General features: G+C 36.6%; 1 protein-coding gene and 1 long non-coding RNA gene across 2 annotated transcripts in view; one reads left to right on the forward strand and one right to left on the reverse strand.

The window, feature by feature from the left end:
• The window catches only part of LOC107755242 (four and a half LIM domains protein 3-like), a 44237-nt gene that overhangs the window by 21003 nt on the left and 10092 nt on the right, over positions 1 to 13142 (forward strand). The gene's annotated exons all lie outside the window — the stretch shown is intronic.
• On the reverse strand, positions 3080 to 5714 carry LOC107755251 (uncharacterized). The gene is made up of 3 exons (XR_001641674.1): positions 5685 to 5714; positions 3821 to 3928; positions 3080 to 3124 (listed from the first exon to the last, which is right to left on the reverse strand). It is a non-coding gene; the product is annotated as an uncharacterized LOC107755251 (long non-coding RNA).

The raw sequence follows: 13142 nt of genomic DNA on the forward strand, positions 1-13142 counted from the left end.
TGAGACGCAGTGAAATGAAATAAACCTTCACAAATTCGCTTCGCATTTTCTAAACGTTAAAGCTGTTTTAACTTTGCATGACTTTCTTTGCATGAGACGCGAGTGCAGCAGTCATATTTGTCCGTCTAAAAATGTGCTGAATATGCGTTCTGTGTGAATGGCTTGGTTTCGGTTTTAACCTAATCAAGATCTTCTACGCATTGAGCTACTATATTTCTCTAATATTTTGAACGAATAACACAGCAGCGGCGCGTCTCGTGGGCTAGACTAAAATGCAACGTCACTTACATCATCATCACCGCATCACGTGCTCCACTGATGACGCTCCCTAACGCACTCCTAACATTCGATTGTACCATTTTTGCATTTAAATGCAAATGTTTATTTTAAATTCGACTAATGTTAATTTTTTTTTATTCACAATCTCCTCATCACAGGCAGGCAATTCAGCATGTGTTCGTGTTTGTGTGAGCTGTCTGCGTCACTCATAGCACGTGCCTATATCGTGCACTATATCGAACATTTTTTATATTGTTATCGATGGTGTACCGTCGATAAATATCGATACCGTTTTATCGCCCAGGCCTAGATAATATAATATAATATAATATACACTACCGTTTAAAGGTTTGGTGTCAGTATGATTTACCAGAGCACCAAATCAGCATAGAATGATCATTTTACTGAAGGCTGGAATTTAAAAAAAATGCTGTAGGAATAAATTACATTTTAAAATATATTAAAATAGAAAAGTTATTTTAAATTGTAATATATTTCACAATATTGCTGTTTTTACTGTATTTGATCAAATCCTTGGTGTGCATAAAAGACTTTAAGAGAAAATATAAGTTTACTACAAACCAGGGATGCAACAATACAGTTAGCCCACGGTTCAGTACATATTTAGTTTTTTTTAACCACGGTTTTCAGTTCGGTTCAGTTCTGATGGCACTGATTTTTTGTTTTGTTTTTTGCAATTTGTGATTTAAAATGCAATTTTTAAAACAAATTTAAAAAAAACTCCTGTACACTTTTGTACATTGGGGGAAAACATGGATTATCATATGTCTACTTCAAATTTCTTTTGAGAGAAGTATTATTGTTCCTATTTTTACCCAAAATTGGATAGTTGGCCATAACTGAGCGCTATAAACACATGTAATGTCTGTTTCATTCATACTGGAACTCCACATACTGTATGCATCAGAGAGGTAATAGAAATCCCTAATATGGACAAAGGCTTTCAACTGTAGCTGAATAAAAAGAAGCATTGTTGCCAACTTTGCAATTTTGTTGTTAGATTTATCAACATTTTTAATCTACACAAGCAAATTTTTCTTCAAAAAAAAAAAAAACGGCTAGTAACAAATTTAGATATTTTTAAAATTTAATTGGCAACTTTTAGCAACTTTTGAAAAGTGACTCGAACAATAAAAAGGCACACATTTTCCATCTAAATTACACAAAAAAAGGAAACCAAAGATGCCTAGCAGTACACACATCATGTGAATTAAGTTGCTAGTTGCAGTTTTTTCAAAAATAATTGTTCATTTATGATACACCTTGTTTGTAGCTTGTACATGCAATTGTTAATCAGTTAAGTACGGGTGGCCATATTCATGCCGTGTTCATACGGGACACGTCCTGGCCAGAATTTTTATATTGCCTAAAACATCCAAAGTAGTTTGACCAATAACATGCAGGTATTGTATATAATCGACCAATCGTGGCGCATGAGAAGGTGAGATCTACAGAGAACGATCAAAGTGATGCAAATACGCGCACGTGTTTGTTTGTTTGTTCGACTTGAAGCGTCGCTGCGCACCGATCATTGAATGACACCAAAGTACCGCGAGAGTGATTCGAAAGCATAAGGAGCCGTCTGCTCTGCTCTCTATAGCTCTCGTGAATGTCATACAACCATCGATCTGCCTGCTGCAAATATCCAAAACCTGCCGATCATTGAATGACACCAAAGTACCGCGAGAGTGATTCGAAAGCATAAGGAGCCGTCTGCTCTGCTCTCTATAGCTCTCGTGAATGTCATACAACCATCGATCTGCACAGTGCAAACAGCCAAAACCTGGATATTTTAGGCAATATAGAAATCCTGGCAAGGATGCGTCCCATAAAAATGGCACATATGGTCACCCTAAGTACACTGTAAGAAAAAATATGTACAAAAATGGAAAAGGTACTGGTAATTTTCTGCCAGGATATTATCTGTTAAGTTGTAACCATGTAACCCGAAAACACAAAATACAATGCGTAATTTAAAATGCAGGTTAAAACCTGTGAAAAATCAATATGGAAAATTTCCTCATGTTACAGTATATTGTGCCCTATTTTTACAGACCTTTCTTAGAGTGTAGCACACTAACTAACTACTAATAGGCTACACTGCTTAAAACTGTAATTGTTAAGAATGTGTAGTTTTACTAGTTTACTAGCTAATAAGAAAATACATAATGTAATTGTTCAAAAATTTGTGTGTTAAATAATTAAATGTTGCATTTAAAAATATATCATATATTATATTATATTTAAATATGTTTGTATTATGTATTTGTATTATTTTTACGAATACATCTAAATTAACATATTTCAAATCATATTTTTTGCTGAGATTTGAGCAATCTGACTGTGTATTCTACGCAGTGATGCAGTTTTACGTCATGATTATGTAATTACATCACGCAATGACATCACAACGTCATTTAGTAACTTTAAGCAACAAATTGACCTGCCTTTAGCAACTTACCCTGAAAATTAGTTGGCAACACTGAAAAGAACATAGAAACGTTCTGAATGACAAAACATGAAGGCAATAAACACTCGATTGCGACAATGTATTTATCTGTGTTCTTCAAGCCATCCCAGGTATTTTCATAATAATTAAGTGTAATTATAATCCACTGCAAATTGACATAGCCTTTTTACAGTACAGAATATATTTTCTGCCTCATTCTGTGATGATAAGCCACATCAGATCACAAAAGGAAGTTATTTGAAACATTATACTGATGTCATTATAAGGGAAGATGTTCAGTGTGTTGCTTTTTCAAATGCACGTTATAAGCGGGGAGGCGTTTCCTCAACTCAGCACGTAGACTCAGCACCAATTCTGAGAGAAATAAAACACACGGAAATTTAAACACAAAACCGAAAAAACGCAATTCACAAGCACATATTTTCAGCCTATTCTCTACCCTAGACATAGAAAGTGTGAAAAGCAAAGTACAGCACTTTCAGCTCATTTGCTTTGTGTTGACATGAGAAGGAATGTAGGAGATAGCACCAAAAACCTTGGAGACTAGACCTAACAGGCCACACTCTAATGCCAAAGCATAGCAGTTGTGACTAGCAGAGAGAAGTACAAACAAAGAAAGCAAATAGGAAAGGCCTTGAACCCCCTCATAGCCTGCTACGACATAAGGAAACGACATAAAAGAGTTATACATTAAATTCTTGGTAACTGGATGAGTTTGGGCTCTTCAATTATATTGTCGTTTAGTCAATGAACAGTGTCTCAGTCATTTGGCAACCTTATAAACCAGGTTTGGAAAGTCAAACTTGAATGATACGCTCAATTTACCTCACCAGCGATTATTCTAACCATTGTAAATAATTTGTCATGTTGAGGATGAAGCGGTGTGCTTAAGAGCAGTTTCCATCAACAACATCAAAAGACATCTGATCAAGGCAAGTGTTCCAGAGGTTAAAAAGCCCTAGCATGTTGAAAAACCACCAGTGAAATTTAGGAGCCCACCCTTAGCCCAAGGAAATGCTTTACAAATGCCCCTTGTGTTTGCCAGACCACCTTTCTGTGTCTTTATTTTGTACTCGGCATGGAGAAGAACGAGTCCAGACATCTGACGTGTAGCATTGCCAAGCCTCTGCAGCACTCTGCTCTAATCGTAGGGTTGTTCTAGGAATATACAGAGCGGGACGGGCAGCATTCAGGCATCCAGTGTCCACACTTCACATCTGATGAGTGATCAACTTAGAGTTGGTCCTATTCAAGTCAAGTGAAATGCAGCTTCAATGAGAAAGATAGTTACTGATTTTGCTATTTGAGTTTTGTCAGTCAATCCATTCATCACCAGTTTTCCTTTACTTTTCCTTTTCCCTTTGCTTTCTTTTTTCATTCCAGTTCACTTTTTTCCTTTCCATTTTCCTGTCCCATTACATTTTTCTCTGTATTCCTTTTCCTTTCCTCTTTTCTTTTTCCTTTGCCTTCCTCTTTCCTTTCCCCTTTCCTTTCCCTTTGCTTTTCAATTTACTTTACTTTCCCCTTTACAATTTTCCTTTCCCATTTTCTTTTTACTTCTGGTTTTATCTTTCCTTCAACTTCTGATTTCCTTTTTACGTTTCCCTTTGCTTTCCTCCCTCCCTTTCCATTTTGCTTTTCTTTTCCTTTTTCCTTTGCTTTCCATTTCCTTTCCCATTTCTTTTACCATTTGCTTCCTTTTTTCCTTCAGCTTTCGTTTTCTTTCCCATTTCCTTTTACCTTTGCTTTCCTATTTTTTTCCCCTTACTTTCCCCTTTGTTTTTCGTTTCTTTCCCCTTTCCTTTCCTTTGCTTTCTAGTTTACCTTCCTTTCGCCTTTCTTTTCCCCTTTCCAATTTACTTTCCTTTTCCTTTCCTTTCCTGTTTCCTTGTCTATTTGCTTTTTATTTTCCGTTCCCATTTTCTTTTATTTTTACTTTCTTTTTCCTTTGCTTTCCCGTTTCCTTTTACCTTTGCTTTCCTTTTTCCTTTCATTTCCGTTCCCCTTTTATTTTTCCCTTTCCCATTTGTTTTCTTCTTTTATTTCCCTTTCCTTTCCTTATTCTCCCTGTCCTTTTCCTCTCACTGCCTCTCTCTCACATCTTCGCTTCATAGATGCTTGTGTTGATATTCACCTGACCTTATGTGACTTTAGGTTACAGTTCTCAAACATTAAAGCAAAGGCACATTCAGTTAAAGAAGGTTGATGACACATGGAAGACAGTGACGCCAATGACCATGTTTGGTCATAAATTCTACTCCGCGTAGCCACTGGGAAACAGAAAAGCGAGCAGGCACGTGAGATTACAATTGTGTTTGTTTGTTCTGGGAGCAATAATATACTCACTGCCTCTTTCTTACTGTCTTACATTATCCTTTGAACACCCCTCCCCCATCAATATCCCAACCTTAGTCGTCTTCACCCCAGTTAAAAAAACTCTCTCCACCGCTCTCATTTTGCCCTCTTTCTCTCCTCCTTTTAATGCAATAAAGCTGTGAACATTTAATTTACCAGGTCTTTCTCTGGTTTGTCTTGGATTCCATGACACAACTCAAACCATACAAACCTCATATTTTTAAGCTGTTCTCTTCATCCCAGTCCGCCCTTCAAACTGTCAATTTTTATCTTTGTATTCTTCTTGCCTCTGAAGCACTTACCGGCAAATACCACAGAAAGTGAATAAAAGACAGCCCTTCCAACATTCCTCGGGCAGTGACTCTCCGAAACCTACTTTGGCACTCTAAAGTCAACTGCATACTTCTGTCAATAGAAAGCAGATGTTGAACTGTAATGTATGTCAGTTTTTTTCCCCTCTGTCTCTCACTATACAGAAAGAAATATGTAGGCAAGACCCTTTTTTACCATCTACATGGATATAAATACAGATGATGAATAAATCTACCTATATTTTCACCTTTTCTTGGTGCAGTAGCTTGAGCAGAAGCAGACCTGAAATGCAGATAGTGTTACAGTGGTAGAAGCACTAACAAAAAAAAGTGTCACTATGTTTATTTCATAGCATTCTATGAAGTAATAAATATCATGGTATACATATATGATTGTCACTGCTATACCTATTCAGTACTTATCAATCATCATACCACCGAAAAATTTACACCCAGTAACTCTACCATTAAAAAGTTTGTGGTCCCTAAGATTTTTTAATGTTGTTGAAAAAAGTCATCTGAATTTTGTGTTGCTTACTTTTTTCCGGATTCCTTGGTGAATGGAAAGTTCAAACAGCAGTTTTTTTTGTTTTTTTTTGTTGTTTTTTTTAAATATAACATTATAAATGTCTTTCCAGTCACTTTTGATCAATTTAATGCATCACTGCTGAATAAAAGTATTAATTTCTTTTAAAAAATGTTTTACTGACTCCAAACTTTTGAATGGTAGTTTATGTATACATACGTTTTGCCTATAGTTTTGCTTATAGTTCAGTAGATAATAAACCACACTAAATAAATAAATAATCTCAGACTAGTAAGCAATCACATAGAACACAACTACCTGGCTATGTGATTAAAAAAAAACTCAGAACACCTTAGCAACTGCATAACAACACTATTGCAACCACCACAGAAACTACTTAGCATTGTGGCGGTGATTTTTTTATGGCCAAGCAGCAGTTAGCTATATTCATGATCGTGTTTGTTTTGTTGTGCCTTTAAATAAGGCCGTTATTGTTGTGAAGGGGGTGAGAGTTAGCCTTGGATGATGGCTTACAGACACATCCATATGCCTCTTGAAGGGCCTGTGGTTTGTGAAGGTGATTTTCAGGGCATACATCCACACCTCCCTTCTGCTCAAAAGCTAGGAAAATGACATCCTTGTTAATGTTAGCTCCCAAAGCAGGTGCTCATTATTGAAGTTTACGAGGTGAACCTGACTTTGCCATCCTCATGCGGCACAAGGCTGTGTTTTAAGGGCTCAATGGAGATGACATGTTAGGCCTGGTGTATGTCTGTTTTTCTGGCTTTTTGTTCTCTCACATCTAACATGTACTAAAATAGAAGAGGCTCAGAAACGAACAAACAGACCCATACCGATCAGTCTCCCAAGGGTACCTGCCTTCTTGCGTCAATGAGGCTAGTAGTGATTTAATCTTTTGCAGTGGTAAATAATACTTTGGGTCAATAAAAAGGGTTAGAAAGAAAGAGCATTTGTTTATACAGGTTGTTGTCTGGTTTACGTCAAACCTTGTTGTTTTGCAAAGCTGTCTCGGTGTGGATTATTTGCTGATGATGGTCATTCTGAAGGATAACTGTGGTCAGTGACGTCTGCATCACATGGCTGGGCCTGTAACAGAAGGTGGATTCACGGTCTAAGTGCGATCAAGCCCTTTGCAGTTACGACATTTGGTGTCTGGCCAGTACGAATGCTAACTGTTATCACTGTCACACTAGAGAAAATGTGTAGGTTTTAAACTCTGTGGCGGCAGTCGAACAGATCATTTACTAACACTGTCAAAGCATCCTCTCCAGGGAGAGTAAACAACAAAGGCCTAATTTCACAAGCCCAACCATTACCAAAAGGCAGAAGATCTTAAACAGTGGTCCAGAGATTAAAATTTGCTTATTTAAATAAATAAGTAATTCAATTATAATTTATTTACCAAATAAATAAATCTACAAAAATAATAAAATAATAAATAATGATTGTAAAATAATAGTTGGATGAGAATCAACAATGTTTGTAGTCAAATGTAGCTACCAGATCTAGTTATTTCAGTGATCAAGAACAAAACAGTCTGGCAAACTTTTAGGTCAGTAAAAGTATTATTTCAAAGCATGTCATTTAAGGTAGTGTGTAGGGTGTTTAAGAACAACTGTTCTAGAACATTGTAATGTGGTGTTTTGGGTTGTGTTTCTTGTTCATGTTTTCATGTCTTTTATTTTGGAGTTTAGTCATGGTCCCTGTTTGTGTCATGCTTCCCTTGCCCTCATGTATTCATGCCATTGGTTCCTCTGTTCATTGTGTCATGTTCTGATTGGTTGTCTAGGTCATGTGTCTTGTTTCCCATTGCTTGGGTTCTCACTTCAACTCGCCTTCAGTGGACTAATTCGTTACAAACATCAGCATGTGAACATCAACAGATGTCAGAAAACAGCTATTTTATGTACTGTGCTGTAACAAAAATACCTAATGTAAGTGGATATTATTCTTATGTCTCATCTGTCATGCATTGAATACTCTGATAAAGATGATGCGTGAATGAGCGAGAGCAAACGTTCAGATTTGTTTTGAACGTTATCTCCTCTTCATTGGCAATTGCCTCCCTGCTTCCTCCGATAAGACTCACTCTCCCTCACTTTCCTCACTTTCTCTGCCGTTTTTGCCTTATCTGATGTGGTGAGAGCCAATCCTAAAAGGCAATACCAAGTGCACATGTACATCTTCTCCACAGCAGATTTCTCATATTAAATTGATGCTGTGACTTTACAACAGAAACATAAGCGTTTTGTCAGGCAGACATCACCTCCATCTTGTTTCTGGAACCTGTCAGCTCTTAATTTTAGCACTTCAGATTTGTCAAGAGTGTCTGTTCTCGGAAATTCAATATGGAGTCAATGTACTCCACTGTCAGTACATTGTTAGCACTTGTCAATTTACTGTACGATTAGTGATAGACTATCTCTGTATTTGTTATGTTAAAAAATTGTGGATAGAAAAAAAATTGGCAGGCAAAATATTTTTGGTTTAAAAATTGTAAGAATACCTGCTAAGAAGAGTGTAAACGGTAAAAACTGACAATGTGAGAAATTATTGCAATTTAAAATAACTTTTCTCATTTAGTACATTAAAATATGTGTATGTATAATAAATATATATACAAATATATTATTAATTGCTATGTTGCTATTGGACATACAATGTAGCTTCCTTAGCCTCAGATGATATACAGCAGTATCTGCTGGTGGTGTTTTTTCTACTGACTGTAAATCAAATCCAGAGCTATCGCTGTGCCTGGAGCTGCTCCAATGGCAGACTGATCTCAGCATGGTGCTGTCTGTTTACCCATATGCTGCATTTTTACTCGCCAGTTTAATTTATAAATCTTTGTGATCCTACCGGCCATTTATCACTCTGTTTTGCCCTTAAAGTTTATAAAAGCTACATTGTACATAAACAGAATATACTACTCTTTTCTCATATCTAACAGAGAATATTACATTCATCACATTTGCCACAAGCCTGAAATTATGTGGCCAATCATGGGACTCTGACAGGATCTATTCTGCAGTGGGATCCTTGACACAGGACAGGATGTTATTCCATTGACAGAATATTTCATTCAATGGCAACAATATCTGATGATATACAGTAAAAGTAGGGGAGTTATTAAATTTGTGGTGTTGTGTAATAGTCACAGTGAGGTGGCAAGTAGCCATTGCCTCCTGTTGCCCAGGCAGACGTTTGACAGGCCGATCTCTGGCTGGACCCTAGGAACAGGAAGGGCCCGGGTCAGTTTCCCAGCTGGAGGCACAGCCGGCCCGTTTAAAGTGAAGCGGAGCGTGCTAGGAGTTTGGTCAGAGGATTAGTGCTGTTGTCTATGAAACTGCAGCGGGAAGGGGGTTTGCGTGAACACTCTGCCCATGCCCCTACTGCTTTGCTCCCTTTCAGTCTGGCTTCTCTGAAGTTAGACAAACATGCCATTGTGACCTTGTCATTCCCCAAGAATCTCACAAACTGTTCTGAGAAGGACCGCCATATCCTTCAGATACAGATAGGACCAGAAGGCAACAAGATAGCTGCTTTGAAATATTTAAGAGCTGGCCTAAAGTCGCTAAAACTCTTATTTCCTTCATAATAGTGCAGGAAGACGGCCAGACAGCATTGGAAGTGACCAAAGACACAGTATGTGGCAACTGTCTATGCTGGAAGCCACTGCATGTCGTCTCAGAATGTTCACTATCACCAAGCAATCAGCAACAGTAAAATGGTTAAATAAGTATTTTAGTTTGTTAGTATGTTAGTTAATAATAGAACTGCAACAACAGTATGGATAAAGCAAAATATCATCCAAATTATTAGGCCAGAGACCAGAAACATCACAAGCTGACTTTTAAGTAATGGTTAGTAAATGTATAATAAATAAAATTCATTGCAGTCTATTCACATGTAATGTTTGTAAGCAAAATAATTCTATTTCAGATGAACAGGAAAAATAACATTTCCCAGACTTTTCCGGGGTAGACTATTTCAGTTTTTTAAAACAATATTTTTGTGTACCTATAATACTTTTGTGTGTATATAGATAGATAGATGGATGGATAGAAAGAAAACACGTTTTCCATGAAGACATGGTGTGATATGTTCTAATGGTTTGTCTGAAAGCAGTGACATTTTGCAGATTAGATTAAATAAACAGAGCTGATGGGTCATGGTGTTTTGTTGGACATCCTCAACCCTTAAGGACTGTTTTGCCCACAGTTTTGGTATTTTACCACAGGCCAGTTGATCACTCACAAAACACAAAGAAGAGGAAATTCCTGCTTACACTTTCAACTGCAATGTGTCAGAGGGTTCCTCGTGGTTCTGTACAAAATACCACATTAGCTTTCAACCACAGCCAGCTCTGACTTTGTAAGTAAAGGGAGAGGTCTCATTTCATTTTCCCAGCTTCTAGATTAAATCACTTCTGGACGTCTTGCCCTGGGGTCACTGATGACATCATGCTCTCCACCTTAGTCCAAATTGCCCATTAACTCTCATGTTGCTTGTTCCATTTGTTGCTCTCATGAGATGTTTTAGAAACTCAGCACAGAAAGGAAGTAATAACATCGCCCACCCTTGACAAAATAAGTATTTATATATCGTCTTAGCTGGAACATTATTTCCCTCCATACAGTGAAGGACTCGTTCCTACCTCATCTTTAATGATTACCAGGAGGAGAGTTATTCTAACTAAAGCTCACATCTCCCCAGAGAACGTAAACACACTTGTAGTCAGGCTGCAGAACGGCTATTGTTGACGTTACTTGGGTGAACGATGAGGCCTTAAAAGCGCTGTTGGTGATCCTTCCTGGCATGTGCTAACTGCCCGTCTTGTGTTTAGATTAAATTTAATGTGAAATTTAGCATATGCTTGCCAAATCAAAGAGCAGAGATGCATAGATCTGTTGACTTTCATTATAAGCAATGTATTTTCTTCATGTGCATTTAAAAGATGTTTATCAGACCTCCATGACTTCTTTTTTAGAACATGCTACATTTAGCACTAAGCCAGGTTTCAGTTATCCTCCTTGCAGTCTAATAAGTTGCCAGGACGTGACAACCATTAGCTCTGGAGATCTGAAGAAAGATGGCGGTTGTGGGATGGATCCCAGGTGTTCAGACACCTGCACAAAAGCTGTCTCTGGTACTAAAAAAGTACTTTACTCTGTTTTATCCACTTGTTAAAGGAGTCATATGATGTTGGAATCAACATCATATGACTCCTTTAACAAGTGGATAAAACAGTATCTTTTTTACGCGTTGCATCGCGCCGCGTAAACATAAAACCATGTCTGCATTTGTGATTCAGCGTCACACACGGCGGGCTTGAGTGAGCGGCGGCCGGGCTAGAATGAGCGGCGGCGGGCGGGCTTAAGTGAGGCGGGCAAACGCTCTGTCATACCTTTTGAATGTGATCATGCAAAGGATTTTTGGAAAGAAGTATCTTGGCTTGTTTTCTCTGCTTACAACAAACTTTATAGTTTTGAAATAATTAATGTACTATTTTTGATTTTGGGAATCAGGATCAAAGGAGCTGGATGATGTGTTAAAACTGTTAACTCTCTGTGGCTTATTTCGTCTTCACAAATGTAAAATTATTGATTGTATGCCCAATTTTAGGATTTTTTTGTATTGGTCTGAAACTATTTTATGAATCTCTCTACTCATCCCTCAATAAGAAAGCTGCTAAAACAACCGTATTGCTGCAAAAAATAATGACTTCGATGTAAAGGTAATCTCCTAATTATTCAATAATTAGGTTAATGTAATTATGTATATAATGTAATTAATGTATATAATGTAAAGAATAATGTAATTATTCATTTGAGTGATTTATTTTTTAAGATGTTTGTTAACTTTTTATTATTTTTTATTATTATTATTATTTAGGTAATAAATGTGTTTTGTATTTTGGTTGTGTATTCATTTTATTGCTTTGCATCAATCTGATTCACATAGTTTTTTTTAATATATATATATATATATATATGTATGTGTTGAATGTATCCCCTGTGAATATTAAATAAATAAATAAAAAATGCTCTGTCATACCACAAGAAAACAAACGGTGCTAATTTACACGCACAACGTGGCTTTATCTCCATACCAAAAGTCCACTGTCCAGATGGCCAGACAGTGATTCATCTTGTGTAAATCGTTAAAATATTTGTATCTGTGATGCCATAAGCACAGTGTACACTGTAAGTTTTTTAAAAGTTTAGCTTAAATGTGTAATATGAATAAATAGTGCTCATAAACGGCCGTCGAGATGGTATTCTCAATTGAAACGAGTGGAGGCTTGGACCCGGAAACGGCGTTCCTTACGTCACGACTTAACAAGCGGATAAGTTCTTGTCAACAGAGGGCACCAGTGTTGTTATTGTTAACTAAAACTAAAACTTAAAAAAACTTTTTAAAAATTGTTAATAGAAATTAAGCTGAAATAAAATAAATTGAATGAAACTGAAGTTAGTAAAGTTCAAGTACTAAAATTACTAACTGAAATAAAACTAAAATTTAAATAAAAATAGGAATTAAGAATAAAAATAAAAAATTATAAAAATGTCAAAAGCACATAAAATTACTAAAAAAAAATAAAAATACAAATTAAAAAAATACAAAATAAAAATAATAAGCTAATTCAAAATAATAATAATATTATATAAACATGGGGCTGGACGATATGGCCAAAATTGATATCACGATATATTTCTTAATTTCGGTCGATACGATATAATTCCGAACCCGATTACACTCATCAGCTTGTTAGTAGAGACTGCATGAACTAAATTGGGTGTGTTTGATAAGGGAGACATACAAACTGTGCAGGGCAGGGGGTCCTCCAGGACAGCTTTGAAAACCTTTGGGTTAGATAGTGTATGTGGTATGTTATTTTTTTAAATATAGAGCATTAACCTTTCAGCGCCACCCACCGCAATACGTATAACAAACAACATAAGAAATGTTGCCAGATTTACATTAATCTTTTTCAAATAAAACTGAAAACGCTTTTATTGCCACCCTCTGGATATTTCACCTTGAAGTGTTGTGAAATGTGATATAATTTTGCAGAAATGTCACCATAGGCACTTTTTCCAATGAGCCTTTTTTGGATTATACAAAAATGCTTTATTAGCTTAGCAACAAGCCAACA

This window comes from Sinocyclocheilus rhinocerous, unplaced genomic scaffold (genome assembly GCF_001515625.1).
Source record: "Sinocyclocheilus rhinocerous isolate Xijiao unplaced genomic scaffold, SAMN03320098_v1.1 scaffold11, whole genome shotgun sequence".
NCBI lineage: Eukaryota > Metazoa > Chordata > Actinopteri > Cypriniformes > Cyprinidae > Sinocyclocheilus > Sinocyclocheilus rhinocerous.